Source organism: Chelonoidis abingdonii, chromosome 2 (assembly GCF_003597395.2).
Source record: "Chelonoidis abingdonii isolate Lonesome George chromosome 2, CheloAbing_2.0, whole genome shotgun sequence".
Taxonomy (NCBI): Eukaryota; Metazoa; Chordata; order Testudines; family Testudinidae; genus Chelonoidis; species Chelonoidis abingdonii.
This window is the reverse complement of record NC_133770.1, coordinates 279,592,553-279,613,487: the sequence shown is the minus strand read 5'-3', so window position 1 is coordinate 279,613,487 and position 20,935 is coordinate 279,592,553. Positions and strand designations below refer to the sequence as shown.

Below are 20,935 nucleotides of genomic sequence, written 5' to 3'. Positions count from 1 at the left end.
GACATGTGAATCTCAGTTTTCATATAAAGAAAGTTTCTAATCCTTGTGGCTGTAGATAATAGCTTAAAAACATGAACTGTAGAGGCTCAAAAATGACAAGGTATGTATAAAGAACTAAAAATATATAATGTATAAAGAACTAAATGTATAAAGAACTAAAAATTCATGAGATTTTTAAGTCAATGTCATGATGTTTTGGGGCTGGATTCACCATTTTTGAATGATTGAGGTAAGTAGTGTTGATACTGCTCTCTTTTGAATGGTGCAAACACCCTCTGCATTTCAGCCAGGCCTGTGGAAATAGAATACTGTGCCCATAAAAGTTGTTGCACATGAAGAATATTTTCAGTGCAGATGCGGGAGTCAAGAGAGTCTTTACAGCTTAAATTGTATTTTTGAACCAAAACAAATATGCGCTGGATAGCAAGCAGATGTGTAATACATTTCAGAGTGAAATATTTTTATATGGTTTATAAAAAAACCCAACAAAATAAACATGAATTACAGCTGACGTGACACCAATAAAGATACCTGCACATCATGCAGTGAGTTACTTTGGTGGGTTTAAATTCAAACCTTATGCATTATTCTTGTGTTTTGTTTTATTACTTATTTAAAAAGTGAACAGGTTCACCAGACAGGTTCACAAATTAGGGCATAACACCATTAGTCAAGTAATGCTGAAGCATGGAAGAAATTCCTTTTTAAAGCCAAAAATCTATATATCACTGTTTTCATTGAAAAGTTAAACTTAATTTTCCTATTATCTACAAGACGTCCCCTCAGTTCTGAAAGGATCTGGTTTTACAGTGATGCTGCACAACACGGCTGTAAATTATACCCAGCATATTATTTTATTTATTGTCAGTAGCTGTTTTTATTCCTCAAACTCAGTGGACATGCTGACCAGTAATTTAGGGCAGGATAAAAACAAAAAAAAACCACACCACAAACAGACCCAAAACATTAACTGTGCTGCAGCTAAAATACTCTGCAAGACAATCCAAGAACAGGGGGAGTAAAAAGTGAAGTCATGATACATGCAAATACTGTGATGTCATTTCTGGCATTAAAATCAACATTCTGTACAGGGACAAGCAGATCCAGGCCTGGTCAACAGCAAACATACTTTGGGGATTCAGGGGGAAAAAAAAAAGGATGCTATTATTATGCTCAAGAGCTGTCTTCTCATATAAAGTTTCACCAGCAAAAAGAAAAAACAGACATGATGGCACTAACATCTAGTACTAGGGCCAACATATTAATTTTATACTTACTCATTAGAAATCATATATTTATCGTAACTTGGAGAAGAGGGCTTTTGGAACTTTAGAGGAATTATTTATCCAGGAATGAGCTACTTTCAACTGGCAACCTACTTGGAGAAAACCTGAGAGAGTTTCTGCCCTTTATGTGGAGGAGCAGGTGGGAACTTAGCTTTAATTTTCGGCATGAGTAGTCATATTGATGTCAATTGGACTGTTAGCATGCTCAAATTTAAGCATGTGCTTAAGTGCTTTCCTAGATTTGGATCATAAGGGGTACAGAGAGAGGGGATGACAAGTGAAATCTTCCACCCATATATGATAGATGTTTTGGAAAGAATGAATAGGTTAAAAGGCATAGAATGAGAATAAAGGCTGGTGTTAAAACTTCAAAAAGGCTTCTTAGCATTTAAATTTTCAACTATCATACTGTGCAGTACATTTGCTTTCCTTGATGGGGAAATTAATACATAGTTAAAGTTATGATTTTAAGTGGTTTTACTGGGTTGTTAGTGCCTCATACCTGAGGCTGACCATACTCTCAGAGCTATGGGTTAAGCGTAACAAATAAAGGCAAAGCATTAACAGGGCAGAGGCAAACTACTTATAAGTAAACCAAAAAATGAAACATAGATCAGGGGGTGCTTACACAACCAGAATATTTCTTTTTATAAAGAGAGTTCAGGTAGCTGTCATTTTTAATGTGTTAAGCCCTGATTTAGGAAAGTATTTAGTTGAGGCTTCAGCCAGGTCTACACTACGAGATTAAATCGATTTTAGATACGCAATTTCAGCTACGAGAATAGTGTAGCTGAAATCGAATATCTAAAATCGATTTACTCACCCGTCTTCACTGCGCGGGATTGATCCGCGCGGCTCGCTGTGTCGAATCCGGAAGTCCAGTCGTCTAGCTGGAGTTCCGGAATCGATCTAAGCACGCTCTGGGATCGAGATATCGCGTCCAGACCAGACGCGATATTTCGATCCCCGAGCAATCGATTTTAATGCGCTGATCCGGCGCGTAGTCTAGACGTGGCCTTCATGTTCTTGAAGTTAAGCACATGGTGAAGTATTGTCCTCAACTGGGGTCCTGATATCTGCACAGTCAAATGGTAGCAGCGGGAAGGAATCACATTATGTTTATTGGTATTCTTATATTAAAAAAAAATAGTAGTATTCCACTGGTGACCAAGCCCTTGTGAGGGTTTCATAACTCCTCGGTGATGTTAAATATGCCATTTTAAAAGATGTATATTCTTCTTGGTAGTCATTTGATACTTTGTGGCATTGCTGCCTTGGGACATAAATGTAATAAGGTGATGAAACAGAGATCTTTTAAATGTAGTTACCTTTTGATTGATAACCTTCTGCTCAGCTCACCCATCCCACCCCTTTATACTTCAAATTTTAACACAGAAGTTTTGTTTTGCTTGGTTTTCTGTTTTGCCAGGCCTCCTTCAATCCCCTACAACTCCAAACGTTTGCAAACAGCATCCGCATTGCCAAGATCAGGAACTTTCATTCAAAAAGTTACCAGAGAAGCCCCATGTGGGGAAAAATGTACAATGTCCCTTTAAAAAGCTGGCTTTGCGGAAGGCTGGATTCCCACAGTAAAAGCGAACAAAAGGCAATCAGGAAACAGTTGAGGGCAGAGACCCCCACATGGCTTTGAAGTCAATCAATCAGGTGGAACTCCTCAGCAAATCACAACTTCACTTCCTGAGAACCAAGTTTTATTCCTATCAACACGGGGGGGAGGGGGACGGGAGGGAACTGTCTCTCTTCCCCTAGTCTCAGCCAAGACAGAAAAGAACAAAAATCACCAGTGTGATATTTTAGAAAAATCAAAAACTTTGCCAGGAATCTGGAAGACTCTTCCCAAAGGCGGACGGAAGAAGCCAAGAGACAAGTTTAACTAAGACCTCTGATTACTAACGTTGTCTTTGAAAAGCAAGTTGCAACAAAAGAACTGAAAACACCACCACCAGCCACGAGGATTAATCTCTGATGGGATGGTTTAAAGCACCAGCCGCTGAGCCTTTTTTTTTTTAAAAAAAAAAAGAAGGAAAGACGGATGCACTAAAGAGAGAGCAACTCCGTTTGGCGGATGATCAGTGTCGTGGCAAGTTTTACTTGGGGGTAGTGTGTTGGGACGGGGGTGTCAATCTGTGCCCACCTCAGGGCCGGGTGTAGAAACACACTCCAGCTCATGATTGTAACACAATGTCTCAGCTGCAGCATCTCCCTCTTATCTGCAGTTACCAGGAGCTGTTAAAGGGGCTGCACCCCAGCGCGTCATGGTGCCTGCCACCACATTAAGGACAAATCGTCACTGGGAAACAACAACACCCCTCCCCACCCCCATCTCTGCCAACTCAGAGAAGTGGGGCGGCGAGTGGGGCAAATGCCACGCGTTCCAGCGGGAGCCAGGGGACCTGCCCCCACCGCTGGGCACCCAGCTCCGCGGATTTATTTGGCTTTAAACCAGAGGGAGCTGTTAAAAGAAGGCAATAAAAAAAAAATCGCCCTGCTCGCCTCTACGTAACGCCCTGTCGAAAGCGGACGCCATATTTTGTGTTGCTGATGTCGACAGACACAGGGAAACGTAGACATGTTTTTTCCCCCTTTCTCCTCCTCCTCCTCCTCTCTGCCCCATTCACCCAAACTTGCATGGGGGGGGGAGGGGGCGGATGCGTTTAAACAAAATCCGATTCCCCCCCTCCGGCTTCTTCTCTCCCTTCTGCAATTTCCCCCCCCCCTTCCCCAGCTGAAGTTCCATTCACGATCCCGTTTCGAAAGGCGCTGGCGGGGGAGGAAAAGTTGGGTCTGAGTGGCTGGCGATCGCCTGCGCTGGGCTCTGGCGAGGGGCAGGAGCGCTCGCAAGTGCATGTAGGCAGCCAGGTTCAGGGGTTCGAGGGAGCCCTCGGCGCTTCCCCTGGTGGGTCGGGGTGTTTGCAAAGGGGGGAGGAGGTGAGTGAGTGCAAGGAGAAGGGAAGGGGGGAGTTTCTTACCTGCGCCCAGGGCTTTAGGAGGCAGCGGCACGAACTTTCCCCCAGTGGAAGGGCTCTGCCTTTCGCCACGCTGGGGAACGCGGGAGCCTGGGCAAAGCCCCCTCCCCCCCAACAGCACAAACACTGGCAAAAAAATAAAATAATTTAAAAAAAAAACAAAAAAAACCCTTCGAGCAGTGGGGATCTACGCCAAAACCCACATGATCTCTGACGTCAGCATACGTATTTGCATACGATACCACCAGCGGCTCTCCCACGAGGGTCCCTTTATTTGGGAGAAAGTTAGAAACTGAAATTGACCCAGGCGCCTTTAAGAGTCTGATTATAAAAAAATTGCTCCCCCTCTGCGAGCTATGCACACGTACGAGTGAGGGGGGGTCTCTTCCTTTTGGGTAACTTAAAAGTCTATCGTTACCGCCAGTTTTTTTTTTATACTATTATTTAGCTAGGAGTTGGCAGGGCCGGGAGAGAGAGCATTGGATATGCCAAAACCGGCATCTGCCTGGATCCTGCTAACGTTGTTCCCAAGACCCCAAATTATCCCACCGAAATAGAGAACAAGACTAACCACGCCCACTGTCTCCTCCTCCCCCCCTCGAAAATACCCCAGCAACCCAACACATTCCCATGCAACTGTCCCGTACCTCCCCTCCGATTCTGGCACCTGTATCCTACTCAGTTTTGGCCCCACACCCTCCAAATGGTAACGCTTCCTAAAGAACAAGTGTAGACGCTCCTCTTACACACACACACACAAACCACACACCTGGACTCCAATGCATCCCACAGCTCCAGCGGCATAAATTGGCAGATGTGGGCCCAGGGCCGGGCTGTCAGTTTTTGGTCCTAGTCCCCCCAAATGCGACGGCCTGAAGAGCGAGCAAACAGTAGCTGTTCCTGCTGCACTTGACTATCCAGCCCAAAATGAGCCACACCTCAGATCTGGCATCTGGATCCTGATGTGTTTTTGGCCACAGACAAAGAAACGGTACTACCAGAGCACAGAATAAGCCATGAATCCCCCAAGAACCCCCCTGGCCCCATCACATCCTCCTAACAGAGAGATGCAAACACTCTAATTTGACACCTGTATCTTGCTGGGTCCGGCTGATATTTGGCTGCATACCTCACACCCAGTTGTCTAAACGTAGTTCAGGCAGACAGTGGCATTTTGCTGCTTGGGGCCAAAAACTGTAAGAATCCAGTCTTGGGGGCGGAATGGACCTGCTATTACCGCCCTCTTGTTCCAGGATGCATGGTGGGTGGGTGTTTCGCTCTTTGTTTAGGTATTATAATTTGGGGGAGGGAGAGGTCAAAGCCAAAATTGGCACGATCCAGCGTTTAACAGCACTGTTGGAGGAGTGCATCGGGGCCGGGTGTTTTGGGGAAGCAGTAGGAGCCGCTCTATTCGGTCTCCATTATGATGGTACAATTTGAGATCTTGGGTACAAAGAATAGGCAGCATCCTGGGGTTTTACCCAGCCGCCTTCTGGACGCTCTCCTCTAGTGAGGTTTGAATGGGGGGGCCACACCCAGTGAAACCGACAGTGGCTGAAAATCCTCACGCGAGACCCATTTTCTCTAAAAGTTCAAGGTGTCACTGACGAGCTCGGCAAACTGTTGATCCCGACCACGTGTAGCAGCCAGAGAAGCCGGTGAGAATAAGGAAAGAGGCGGCAGCATTGCAGGAAGGAGGCAGCATGCTAACAGCCTTTGCTCATCAGATCTGCCTGAATTTTGTCTGTTAGTGAAACAAAACAGATCTGGGATGAGGCAGGAATGACACTCCTGGCCTTTTCAGGCTGTGACTATCTGCATCTTGTGTATCAGCTGAAAACAAGGTTCCAATCATTGTTTACATTGTAAGGGCATTGATGAAACTGTCTTCCTAATAATAACTAGCTCTTTTAGAATCAGGTCAGGCTACCTGGGGAGGTAGGAGGGTTTTTTTTTTCATGCTCTACTTCTAATATAGCTTTTTAAACCTTTTGTATTTTATTATTTTAAGACTTCAGATCACTCTTATTTTCTGGGAAATACTGTTTCTCCATTAATGCCCGAAATTCCCATTCATCTACTATAAAGAGAGGAATCCTTTCACCATTTAAAATTAAGATTTAATGTCTTTTTGGCTTTAAACTACAAGGATGTAGTGAGATAGGTTGCACACTATTTTCAATTTACTTAAATTCATTTAAAATTCATATTTACTGATTGCATCTGAGTTCAAAATACCAGACATTTGTAGCAACCACAGGCTAATATGACTTGTGAGAAGCATGTTATCATGTGAATGGCAGGGGCATGTTATCTATTCTAAATTAATATTTTAATTGTGTATATAGAATTCTCCAAAAACCTGGAATCACTTGGTTTTAGAACCACCCCTGAAGTTTTCAAATTGGTTTCACGTTAATAGTATTGTGGGGTACATATTTAGAGTCCAGCTTGCACCTTTGAAACCAGCTGTACAACCTTGTTTGTTGACTTTTTTTTTTTTTCTGTCTAGAATGGGGGATTGCAAGATGCTTGTATTCAAATGTTTGAAGAAAAGCACCACGTTATTGTAACTGAATAATCATCTAAGAAGGTAAATGTGTCAAAGCGATGTCAAAAGACTTCTTTACAAGGGCACTCTCAACTGAGTAGGTGTGTTTTTGACTGCCTGATTAAGCTTAATATCCGTGAGTGATTTGATACCAAAACTGATTTTTGTCTTTCTCTTCTATGGTTCCAACTGAGGTTTGTGCTTACCTTTTCATGCTCTAGATTTGGGTAATGGGGATGGATAGACATATACACATTCCAAAAGGCACAAAAGATTACTACTGAAACTAGCTGAAAGTTTCCAAATTTTGATTTATTTTTGGTCAAATGTTTTTACTGACAATTTTGTTTTATTAAAAAAAATTCAACTCAATATTTGCAAATTGGGGAAGGGTGAGGGTAGGTCCTAGTTAGGGGCAGGTTGACCAGCTACAGAGCCAGCTCTGAATTTTTAGATTTCTGAAAAAGGGATGAACTTTCAAACAATTTTTTTTTGAAACCATCTCTGATGACTGCCCTCATGTCCATGATTTGTAAAATGAAAAGAAACAAAAGCCACAATGTTTTGGTGCAACTGTATGTTTATGTTTCTAAAAGGAGCAGATGAACAAAAAGAAGGAAAAAAATCCACCTACTTTCAAAATGTTCTGATTTTCATTTACATTACAGACCCTTTAAATGGGTCTGGCAGTGCAAAAGAATCTGTGAATGGGCATAAATGTCATTTGTGTCCATTTTAAGTTGCCTTTACACAGTGCAAATAGACATAGATGTAAATTAAAATCAAGCCTAAAAAAGTATCCTAGACATTTAAAGGGCTGATTCTACCCTTGGGTCCTTAAAGTCATATAGCAAAGACAGTATAACTTATGCCATCCGTGACTTCTGCAGTAAACTATCTGTTGGATTTGTTTGTGCTACAATACATATTTTTGGATCAGAAAAGGTTAGTGATCTTCTATCACATAAATGAGCCATAATTTGATCAAAATTTGGAGAATTTGGTCTTATGCAAAAATTATTTGTTTCCTGCCATTTGAAATGAACAAATTGGGAGCAAACTGCTCTCAAGAAATTTATTTCAATCTCCTGCTGGAATAATGGGTATGGCTAATACTCAGCAAATGCACAGCTTCTGTCATTGTCAGTCTGGTCACATGATTTTGCACATTTCAATTAATTCACTCATCCCCACAAGCTTTATTTGCCTTTGGATATCATGTTGATTCATGACTTTGGTTTATAAACTGTGACAAAGTTCCTCCTCTACCTTGGTGGGTCCTGCACTTATTGGCAGATTTGCTCACCTCAGTGATCTTCCCCACAGACTGGATCAACTCCTCCTGTGTCTGATCAGGAGTTGGGAGGTTTGGGGGGAACCCAGGCCCACCCTCTGCTCCAGGTTCCAGCCCAGGGCCCTGTGGATTGCACTGCTCTATTAGTGCCTTCTTGTAACAGCCTGCATGACAGCTATAACTCCCTGGGCTACTTCCCCATGGCCTCCTCCAAACATGTTCTTTATCCTCACCACGGACCTTCCTCCTGGGTCTGATAACGCTTGTACTCCTTAGTTCTCCAGCAGCACACATTTCCCTCCCTCTCCCTCTCCCTCTCCCTCTCCCTTCTCTCTCTCTCACTCAGCTCCTTGTGCCTCTTGCTCCCAGCTCCTCACACACGCTTTCTCTGGCTCCTCCTCACCTGACTGGAGTGAGCTCCTTTTTAAACCCAGATGCCCTAATTAGTCTGCCTTGATTGGCTGAAGGTGATCTAATCAGCCTGTCTGCCTTAATTGGTTGTAGCAGGTTCTTGATCACTCTAGTGCAGCCCCTGCTCTGGTCACTCAGGGAACAGAAAACTACTCATCCAGTGACCAATATATTTGCCCTCTACCAGACTCCTGTACCCCACTGGCCTGGGTCTGTCACAAAACCCAGTCAGTGGCCTAACTCCTCCATATGTATCTATTAAAATATATATGTATTTATGACAGATATATGAATACTTTTGTTAACTTTCAGTAAATAATAATCACTTATAATTAATACAACTTTAAAAATGTGTTTAGTGGATTGATGACAACATAACAGAGTGGGAATTGCCTATACATTGTGTGAAAGGGTAAGTTGCAACATTCTATTGTGTGGGACTGGTTCTCAATGGATAACAAAACAAAAGCCACGTTGATTACATAGCACAAAACACACACACACTGCTTCCCAGGACAGTGAGAGGAGAGATCCCTCTTGTTTTAAATATTATGCCCTCTTATTTTCTTATGATCAGTGTGTCTAGATTATATGATGATTTGAGCTCCACACCTAAAACCGCCAGCCCTGCTGTAAAGTGACACCATCCTACTTGCTGAATTATTTGGATTTTTTTTGCTTATGGGCCAGGAATAGGATATGATGAGAGCATATTCCATTCTTTGGTGTCACATATTATAGACCATCTTGGGACCTTACAGTTTCATTCAGTGATTATTTATTCTTCATAGAACACTAATCAGAGTTAATATGCTAGGTCTAGTAGAGAAATGACTAGGAAGTCTGTTTTGTATTGCAGGAGACACATGGTTTGCACAGAAATGCTTCAGTTCAACTCCACACATGACTATAGTTTGCATAAGGATGGTAGGGGAATCCTGACCATAGCTTAAAATAAAAAAAAAAGTCAGCATATGACTTAAGTTTTGCTGCCCTCAGTGAGGCAGCGAGCCACCTGCTTTTTATATTTTGAAAAAAGGTCAGTCTTTAAGACCACATAAAGACTATAATAAGTAGAGGAACTCCTGTTGATCATAGCAGGAGGTTCACACACAGGTTTAAATTGCCACCTAGGCAGAGCTGCTGCAAAAGACATATGCACTACTTAAGTCCAACTTATGCCTTATTTTATGAATTTCACTCAGAATGACACTGAGGGCAAGGTCCTCACCCTCTCTCCAACCCCTTTATGTTGAGTAAAAGGCCGTGAGCAGCATAAAGGTGGATGAAAAGCCTCATATCCAGCTGGGTGAGGCTTCCCCCTGCCTCTAGACAGTGCAGAAGATAGCCTAAAGTGGTCTGCCCATGGATAGCTCCTTTCAGGACTGGGACTTCAGTCTCTGGGGCTAAAAGATGGTGTCTTCTTCTCAGCCTTTTGGCTTCGATCACATGGATGCATCTTTTTGTATTTGGGCCCAAAGGGATTGATAGACATTTTATAGATTGAAGATAAAATAAAGCTTATCACTATTCATTGTCCCTTTGTTTATTACAATGGAAATAAGAGTACAGTTCCAATGCATGTTTCACTATTCATGCTCTTTGCATGCTGCAATTTGATCTGCTTGGGTAATGAAAATATACTAGGTAGTCTGACTTTTGTTTCTAGTGAGTTTTGCTTTCAGATTTTCACATGCTGTAGTGTTTTGATTGCCAACACTACAGTGAAATCTAATCAAAACCTGTTTCCATTTATTTTTAAAAAATTGAAAAAATGTGTTTTGATTAGGTATAGATGGTAAAATATTATAGGATTAATTCTTATTGAATTTTGTGATATTTTTCCCTTTAAGAGATTCACAAGGGGTTTTTTTTGTTTTGTTTTGTTTTGTTATTTGCCCAGCTTTAATACTGAGAGTTGTAAAACCTTTCAATGTCCATTAAAGAGACCCTATATTTTGGACCAAAGTTACTTGACACTATCCCTTTAATATAGGGTACATTCTCTGGCTGGAGATTTGCAAGACAGTAGAATTGGTACTATAGGATCAGATCCGGTTCCTATTGAAATCAATGAGAGTTTTTTAACTGACTTCAGTGGGAATTAGGTTAGGCCCCTAATAGGTAAATTCGCTATGATTGTTGTTGCTTTTGTCCCCTAGTTCTGCTACGGATTCATTTATGGATCATCCGTTGAATTGAATGGTGATTTTATTACAATTTAAGGGGTGGATTGGGCCTTGTACTGTCATCTATGTCAGTGGAAACGAAGGTACCTGTAATACATTGTTTAAACACAAAAGCTGGTACTGTTTTCTTTTGCAGCAATCTTGATCTCTGTGCTAATGGCAGGAAGTGGTGTTTGGCTGAAGGTCAGGACACATGGTGCAAACAAATGATGGAGAAACAAGGCTCTATATCAATATCAGTTTGTCCAATCCGCTTTCCCCAAAAACCAAAAAAACCCCCAAACTCAAACATTTTTTTACTCTTCAAAGAAATGACCCAGTGAAAGCCTCCTGCATACCAGGGCATTTTGGTTTGCAATCAGTTAAATATATTTTCTTACTCATTCAGTTGTATAAATCACAAGCACAGGAAGAGCAGAGAAAGACTGATCTGATGCATTATCTGAAAAATAAGACATTAAAATAAATGTACAGAAAAGCACAGCAGTCTAATTGGATCAAATCTTGGATAGGACTGACCTTATGATTTTCAGGGCCCTATGCTGTTGGAGGAGATCTGGAGGCAAGATGTGTTCCCCCTCTGGTCCAATGGCTGACTGGGAAGATTAGTTGCCGAGTCTAGAGTGAGAGAATCCCCAAAGTGCAACCCCTCCAAGTATTTGCTTGTATTGCCTGTGCTTAAGATGGGTCCTGGCAAAAAGCACGCTGGCATCTGTCTTTCTCTGTTTCAAAAACTCCGGGAGTGCTGATCACTTAACGTGGGAACCATCTGGTTTCTTCCTATAGCGATCAAGAGCTAGTCTTTGAACAAAGTAGAGCATGCAGCATTTCACTCTGCTATCAGGAAAATACATCAGTCTCAACCCGAGGCCACCGAAATGCTGATCACAATGAATGCTGCAGGCACAGAAGAGAGATATTTAGCTTCAGAATTCTGCCTTGAGATTGCTGAGCTGCTCCGCTATGGAAGAGCATATTCTCTGGTGACTCTTCTCCCGCCTCCCAGCTGCAGACATTCTGGAAATCAAAGGAGATACAGAGCACTGACAACTCCAGGTGAGGTCCCCCGGGAGCTGTGGATGCTCAGCAGTTCTGAAAATCAGGACCCAAATGTCTAGCTTAAGAAACATCTCTTTTATTGGGGCTAAGGGATCTAGTGTATAGAGCACTACCCTGGAGATCTGGGTTCAATTCTCTGCTCCATCGCCAGTTTCCTGTATGGCAGTCTCTCTGTGCCTCAGTTCCTAGCTGTAAAATGGGGATGATAGCACTTCCCTACCACACAGGCGTGTTGTAAGGATAAATACATTTAAAAGATTGTGAGGGGCTTGGATGTTACAGTAATGGGACCCATATAAGTACCTCAGATAGATCTCCAAATAGTGTTCCTAATTCTGGAGTCCAAATCTCCCTCTTTCACTGTGCGGTATCTTTTAACAAAGCCACATGCCTTCTGCACCCGCTACCATCTACCACCTCCTGCTAGGCCTTTGCATAGACCAAAGGGTTCTTTGAGATGCAGAGAAGTTTGAATTCCACACCACTGCTCTTGGTTTCCTGCAGTCAGGCAGATTACAGGATTTTCCAGCCAGTCAGAGGACCAAAGTGCTGAGTGGGCTCATGGAAGCAGCCTCTGCTCAGTATTTCTCCTCTTGGACTTTCAGCATATCAGAGAGAGACGAATCCATTAACCTTTGATGAGATTGTCATAATTTTTCTTATTGTGCTTGCTAGTTACCAAAGCAATTTAAAAAAATAAATAAATGAGGACTTCCGCCCTCACAGTCCATCTGCTGTGAAATCATAATGCACACAATTTGTGACTTTAAAATCATTTCCATGGCAACATACTGTGATGTGATCAACTGAAACTTATGACCTCACTGAAGGATCAGGCAGGCAAGGCTGTGTCGGGATGAAGAATAAAAGAACAGTCTCTACAATAATAGTAACAGGAACTCAGCTACAGACAGAGGGGGAGGGGGAATCCACTTCTGTGAAGAAGGACTAAAGCTTTATGCCGAACCTCTGCACAGGTGTGAATTTCACTCACAGCAAATACATTTCTCTGCACAGCACATACATTCACTCACAGCACAGACATTTCTCTTTTGCTTTAATGGACAAGTCCTCACCGCTTGGATTTTTACATTATTTGTAGTACAAACTATTTTTCAAAATTCTTTGCATTTTTGGAGGACTTTTGTTCCTGTTTGTCAGCTCTGGAGACCGCAAATCCTCTATTTATCCACAAAAACAGATACTGTGTGGGCAGTGGCAATGCACGTTTTCCCCATGCTACTCTATCCCTATGTGTCAACCCTTGCCAAAGAGACCACCACTAGGGGGCGAGTGGCCCAGTTTTCAAGCCCATTCAGTCTTTGGCTGCCCAGCTCCGATTGCGGGTGAGAGTGACAATTGTGGTGATGTTTTGTGGACAACTGGACTGAAATGACCAAATTAATTTCACATGGGCTATCTAACTGCCATCACATCAAATGGTATGAATTGTCTGTCACTAAAGACTGAAATCAATAGGAGTCTTTTCACTGATTTCAATGGACTTTGAATCAGACTGCAAGTTACAAACCATGCTCCGACACTGCAAATACATACTCATATGAGTAACTTTAATTCACTGAGACTGCTTGCATACAGAGTACTTACATAGTATGTACTTGCAGGATCAATCCCCTAGGCAGGATTTGAATGAGGCTTAATGTGGCATTAATTTTTAGTCAGAATTGATTAATGGGAAGCCTGTGATGGGGATTCTGATTAAAAAAATAAGAGCAACAAAGAATCAGTGGCACAGTATGCTCTATGATTGGCAATTTAAAGGGAAAAAGCTAACAGATGAGACAAAGTTTAAGTATTGGCTGCTGCACTTCTATACAGTGCCATAGGTGTGCCTGGTGCTTTTCACTGGGAGTTAAGATGCAGGGCCGCCCAGAGGATTCAGGGGGCCTGGGGACAAGCGGGGGAGCTGCGGCGCTTGTACTCACCCAGCGGCGGTACGGGTCTTTGGCGGCATTTCGGTGGTGGGGGGCCCTGCAGTCGCTCCGTGTCTTTGTCAGCACTGAAGGGCCTCATGCCTCTGAAGACTCGAAGTGACTGAAGGGCCCCCCTGCCACCGAAATGCTGGCTGAAGACCCGGACCGCCACCGGGCCAGGGCTTGCAGGGGCCCAGGGCCTGGCGCAAATTGCCCTGCTTGCCTCCCCCCCACGCAACCCCGAGCGGCCCTGTTAAGATGTGGTCCCTCTCAATCTAAACTGAGAATGACAAAAGAGGATGCTGGCAAGGTGGAGGAAAGAATACAGAAAGTTATGCAGTTTCTTGGTTGGCACAATATACAACAGATTCTAATTTAACATTTATATTGTGATGGTGTCCAGAGGACCCAGTTGGGATTTTGGCTTCATTCTATTACATGCTGAACCAGTACTGCCAGCCTCAAAAAATAAAAAATCATGAGTCAGAACCCACCCATCATGAAATTAAAAAAAAACATCAAATCATGTTTTTAGTCCGTTTTTGACTTTTAAAATTCTCCCTACTCCTTTGCCAATGTGGGTACAATAATTTCCAGTTAAAAATATCAACTTTTAAGGTACACAGAAATTAATGCTTCTCCCTTCTGCTCATATGTAGACTCAACTTACCCTCTTCTTGCCCCTGAAATAGGAGAACTGCCATCCATGTCCCATTACTGTCTTGACTCCCACCCCTCCTCGTTTATTTCCTTTGATAAGAGAAGAGCTGGATGATAAACAGTTTGAGAACCACTGGCCTAATTAATGCATCATGGATTCACACTTGTGTATAGAATTGATATTCCTTTTGGGGGTTGATGAGTTACAGATTTACATATTACAGAACTTTAAACTTATATCAGTCGTTCATATCAACAATAATATCACTGTTAAAAACAATAAGGGATTAGTTTAGCCTTTCGCAAGAAACAACACTTCACTCACTCTTTTCTCCCGCCTTCCCAACTGCAAAGCACTCCTTCTCCTTACCCCTGAGCTGTCTCCCTCTGCTCCCATTCCGTCTGTCCCCCACAACCTTCAGCACCCCATTCTTCTGCAACCCTTAAATATGCCCCTCAATGCCTGGCTTTCCCTGCTCTCCCCATCCATCTTTCATAGTAACTCTGCTGCTCCCTACAGTCTCTGTGCTCAGTCTAGCCCCCTGAATGACTGTCAGCATGTTGCCCATGGGCGTGGCTTCAGTCAAATTGAAAACGGTGGGATATGGCAGCCTCACTTCCACACGTAATGATACTGCAGGGAAATGATGGCCATCTTGATGGTGTCAGCCCCTTGACTGTAAATGGAGTCGGTGGCAATTTTAAAGAAGGGAAAATTCATGATTTGGTGCCTTTCATTGTGTTTTGATGAGATAAGTAAAAAAACACACCCCAGAATCACTAGAGTTGTGAGAAAATGGTGAGAGTTGGCAATAGGGTGCGCACATACACATCACAACACAGACCTTTGCCCCAAAATGTTCCTCTTTATTTAAAAAAAACAATGAGGAATCCAGTGGCACCTTAAAGGCTAACAGATTTATTTAGGCATAAGCTTTCGTGGGTAAAAAAGCCACTTCTTCAGATGCATGGAGTGAAAATTACAGACACGAGCATAAATATACTGGTACATGAAGAGAAGGGAGTTACCTTGCCAGTGGAGAACCAATGTAGAAGGCCAATTGAGTCAGTGTGGATGTGGTCTACTCCCGATAATCGATGAGGAGGTGTCAATACCAAGAGAATATCCGTCAATACCTCTTTATTTTATAACTGCTATAGAGGGTTGCCATCTCTGAGGTACAAAAAACAGGACATCTGGGATGATGCTAAACCCATAGAACTGGACAACTGGCGCTGTGTACTGAACACCCTTACAGATTTCCCAGGACAGCTACCTTAAAAAAGGGAAAATCCTGGGAAAACCTGGACAGGTGGCCACCCTAGTTAAAATCTCATACTCTTCATCTCCCTCCCACTGCCACTCACTGTATCTAATCTGTATAGCCCATGATTACTAATAATAATATCTAGCACTTACATAGATCTTTAATCTTCGATGCACTTTACAAAGATTAGCAAATTAACCCATACAATGAAAAAACTGTCAAACTGTTGTTGAACTGCATTCTTTTAATGGAAGCCATTTTGGAGACACAACCTCAGGTATTAAGACTCAGAAAACAAAAATTACAAAAACAGTGGAATCATTTTCTCTCTCCAAAATTGGCATTAAAAATGTTCCTGGGCTCAGCCTTTTTATGCCAAGTTTCAGCCTCAAGGAAATTTTTACTGCTTAGTTATGTTCCGACCCCCCTGAAAATAAAGCTCAGCTCCTGAACTATTGAAGTGCAAATGGCCCAACTGTAATCTAGAAAAATTCAAGAGAGAGAGGTCAAATGTTATATTAAACACTTATGTCAATGCAGTTTAACAGCGGGAAGATATAAGAATGTTTATCCTGAGCAGCTTTAGTGTTACCAATATACTCTCTTTTCAATAAGTGCATGTAATTAGTTTACTGATCCCTGGCTAGTGTATACTAAATGGAAAAAAATATAATAAAAGTGCTTTTATAGTGCCTTCCATGCAAGGATCTCAAAGCGTTTTCTGACATTAATGGAATAAGCCTCACCCCTAGAACTGAGAGAATAATTGATTTTTCAGTTGGGTGGCCGAACAAACAAACAAAACCCAACAGAAGAAAGAGAATAATTTCAGATCAACCCAAAACAGAAATGTAGTTTTTCTCACCAATATGGAAAACTGAAAAAGTGTATTTTGAGTGAAACAAAATGCTTTGTTCAATCTGAAATGATTTTTTGGCCTTTTTTTGAAATTTGTTTTTGGGTATTTTTTATCTCTTTAATAATAAATCCAGCTAAATTAAAAAAAAACATTTTGAAATGAAAAGGCTAAACATTTCAAAGATGTTCAACAAATTATTTGGCTTTTTCAGGATTCCCCCCCTCACACTTTGTTCTTCTAAAAATATTCACCAAATAGTTTTTGTCAACCTGAAGCTGGTTTTTTTTTGAGTGAATAAACTATTTATCAAAAAAACTTTGCCTTTTACTCACAACATCTCCGTGTAGCATGCAAATATGGTTACCCCATGTTACAGATAGGGAACTGAAGCAGAGAGATTATGGCTATGATCCTGCAATGACATTGCATTGGTGAATCCTTGTCCCTGACTGGAGCTACCCTGATTTAATTGGAGCACCAGGCAGGGGTCTGTGGATGCAAATGCCATTGCAAGATTGGGGCCATTTGATTTTTCTGAGATCTCAAATGAAAAATGTGATGGAGCTGGGTATTAATGCTAGATCTCTGGAGTCACTTTGTAGTGCCTTAGCCACATGCCCATCCTTCATCTCAGTGAGCTGCCATTGATTTCTACTCACTGTTCTAGGCACTACACTGTGTTTGTAGGATCAGGGCCTAAAGTTGAAGTTGAATTCCTTCCAGTTTTCTCTATTTTAGATGTGATAATAGAAACCTCCCTTCATCCTCAGAAAAGAGCTTCTATATGAAGTTCCCCCCCCTTTTTAAATAGAAAAAATATTATGGCGCTCATGAAAATAAGTTGGAATCTTTATTCCTCAGTGAATCAACTATAGTACATTTCACATGTTCAATGAGAGACCCAACCTTAGATGTCTGGAGTTACAAGGATGGACCCTGTTAGGAATGAAATGTTAGAGGAAGTGTGAATCACCATTCCAGTTTTAGAAAAGCTGAGAGGATCCAGGCTTAGATGGTTTGGGAATGTGAAAAGAAGATTGGAAGAATATATAGGAATTTAGAAATGGAGGGTAAGAGAAGGGTTGGAAGACACAAATATAGATGGATGGATGTTATACAAAAGGGTTTGAACAGCTGTGGAGTTTCTGAGGAACTGCTTCAAGACAGACTGGAATGGGGAAGGACTCAGAGAACTGACCCCATATAGATGGGACTAAGGCTAGAAGAAGCAGATGATGATGAGACCCAACCTGAATTCACAGGACATATATCTTCCCTACGGGCTGCAGTAACTCTATGATTTTATTCTGGTGGGAAGGCTTTGTTAGTAATATCCCTTTTGCTAGTATTAGTTTTAAAAATCAAGTTCTCTCATAGTTGATATATCACTAAAACTGAGAAGGAATATTTGTCAGATCCTGATAAACCCCAGAAAAAATGCAGCTTTTTCAGAGCAAAATGTTTTGTCACAGGAGTCATCTTAAATGTCAAGCTATTCAGTGACAAATTTATGGTGACATTTTCCCACACAGTTAAGCTTGGCTCAAGTGCTACTTGCAAAATGCTGATTTTCCCGAACTCCCAGAGTGTTTGGGGAAAAACATGATACAGTGTGTATATATAATTTGATGCACAGAAACATGTATTTGTTGACTGCTGGGTGAATTTACATAACTAAGACACAAATTAGATTTAACATCATGCTGCCAACATTTGTGTATCATTTGATGTTAAGTAAATAGAGTGAGAGTTAGGCCTCGTCTACACTACAAAGTTAGGTTGACATAAGCCGTCTTGCATCAAACTAGTTGTGCGTGTTTCTACAGTTAACTTTGTCTCCCATCAATGTAAGTGCCCTTTTACACTGACCTCCTTGAGTGGCATTGAGCCATGGTTGATGTACTGAGGTTGACACAGCGCAAGTGTAGACACTGTGTTACCGATGTCGACACTAATAGTCCTCCAGCAGCTGTCCCACAGTGCCTGCCACTGGCCTCTCTGGTCACAATTGTGAACTCTGCTGCCCAAGGGTCACATAGACCGGCAGGCCCCCCCTCCCTTTTAAAGCCCCATGAATTTTTGAAATGCCTTTTCCTGATTGCCCAGCTTAGTGAGTACACCTAGCCTTTCTCTCTCGTTGTGTGCAATTACCTAGCTGACCATGTTGGCTACATGCTCCAGAAGTGCTCCAGCTTGGCGTAGACAGGAGATATTGGATCTCCCGTGCCTGTGGGGAGAAGAGGCTGTGCAAGCACACCTATGGACCAGACATAGAAACCTTGACATCTATGAGCAGATTGCCTGGGGGATGCAGGAGAAGGGGTGTTACACAGACCAGCAACAATGCTGTGTGAAAGCCAAGGAGCTGTGGCAGGCATATCAGAAGGCCAGGGAGGCCAACAGTTGACCTGGTGCTGAGCCACTGACCTTCTGCTTTTATAAAGAGCTGCATGCTATACTTGGCGGAGACCAACCACCATCCATTAGACTGCTGTCGATACCTCTGAGGAACCCAAGCCAGAGATTCCTGGCATGAACAGCGAGCACAAGGTGGAGGAGGATGGAGAACATGCCATCAGGGGGTCCAACTATGCAGCAAGCCAGGACCTGTTTGAAACCCCACCACACTCCCATCTGTCCCAGCAGTTGAGCACAGATAAGCCCGATGCAGGAGAAGGATCCTCAGGTAAGCGTGTAAATTTATTTCTCATTACAGTGATGTAACCCCCAACTTAACAGCACACAGTGATGGACTTTTCATTAACTTACTTGCACTAGAAGAGGTAGTGGTACAACAAAGCAAGACAGAATTGTTATCTGCTTTCCTGTGCCCTGTGAAGTTAGGTAAGGGTGGGCATTTGGAGCAGTTTGTCTACGTATAGAGGGATGTCCCTTGAATCCTCTTGATAGATTTTTATGAAACTTCCATGGAGGTATTCTACAGGCCTTTGCTGAAGGTTTCTAGGGACGGCTGCCTTATTTCTGCCACCACTGTAGGACGTTTCCTATGCCAGTCAGCAATAACTTTGGCAGGCACAATTTCTGTACACAGGCTAGCAGCATACAGGCCCGTAAGGCTTCTGGATGCCAGCAGCAGCTGTGCTCTCTCTGCCTTTGTTACCCTCAGGAGTGACGTATCAGCTAAAATCACCACCGCCTGTGGAAAACGGTGCCAGTATCCAGTGCCCTATACTCATAGTTTCATGCAACCGAGCAATTCCCTCCTCATTTCTCTCACCCTGGTGGCCTATATTCACCATGGCTGGTGCTGTGAGTGGCGACAAGCACAAGCATTCCAAAGCAGAAGTGTCAATAAGCACTTAAACTTTAAAACATTAGTGGAGCAAGAGACAGGAGTTCTGAATCTTAAGTTATGCTTTCCTTTGTGACTGTACTGACAATGGTACCTCTGTGGTACCATCAGTGGTACCATTGCAGGCTTCAACGTCTCTCCCTTCACGCCAATGGAACACCGGAGCCACATTAGGAAGAGAAAGAAGAGGACTCAGGATGACATGTTCTGTGAGAACCTGTAAGCCAGTGCTGCATCACACCATGCATAGGCGACGTGTGTGTTTGTGTGGGGGACACAAAGGGTCACATGCCTCCACCCGCCCAGATTTCTGCCACACTGAGGTAGAGAGTGCAGCTGCAGAGACGTGCCTGGGAAAGGCACCAGCAGCTAGAAATCCTGCTGATCCCACTAGGTGGCACCTAGAGCAAGGAAGCAAGACTGGACTGTCAGCCCAGCTCCCTGCCAGAAGGAGCGCGGGGAAGGACTTTTGTCCTTTCTTGGCCAGCAGCTGCTCAGGTATGTGCCTGGACTAGCCTGCCTGAGTGCCACTGCCTGGGGTGAGCAAGGGAGCTTGGGGAGTCGGGGCAATGGGAGGAGAGGAAGGGGGCTGTGGGGGAGGCAGCAGAACCCATGGGTAGAGACCTGTGTGGCTACCAATCTATATCCATAGATGCAGATATCCGTGGATATAAATCGGTATCTGCGGATATAAATCGGTATCCACAGAACTGCAGGGTTCTCCTGGGAACTGCAGCAGCAAAAGGAGCATAATGTGTGGCTGCCGCTCCCAGGAGCTGATATACATTTGTATTCGTGCAGGGCTCTACCTATGGGGGATGGGAAGATTATATGGAGGGCCAGGGGAGGCAGCAGGGGACAGAGGTGATAGGTAGGGGTCTGGGGGAGGCAATAGGGGCCAGGAGCCCTGGGCATGGCTTGGGGAGGCAGCAGGACACATGGGAAATGGGGGGATTATATTGGGGGCTGGGGAAGGCAGCAGGGGACAGAAGCCATGGGGATGGTGAGGGCCTGGTGGGAGACAGCGGGGCCAAGAGCGATGGGGGGGTGTTTCTGGGGGAGGTTGCAGGAGCCATAGGGTGGATGGGTGTGGGGATGGGGAGGCAGTGGGAGCCATGGGGGAA

General features: G+C 43.2%; 1 protein-coding gene across 3 annotated transcripts in view; it reads right to left on the bottom strand.

Annotated features, from left to right (window-relative positions):
* Nucleotides 1-5,551, bottom strand: part of ZHX2 (zinc fingers and homeoboxes 2) — a 123,396-nt gene extending 117,845 nt beyond the window's left edge. The window contains exon 1 of one of the 3 annotated variants that reach the window (XM_075063217.1): nt 5,043-5,551. The gene's annotated coding sequence lies outside the window, so the exon portion shown is untranslated. Of the gene's footprint in view, nt 1-4,276; nt 4,606-5,042 lie in introns of those variants that run through there. The other 2 variants (XM_032803519.2, XM_032803520.2) reach the window with 2 other exon arrangements.
* Between the last annotated feature and the right edge of the window lie 15,384 nt (nt 5,552-20,935).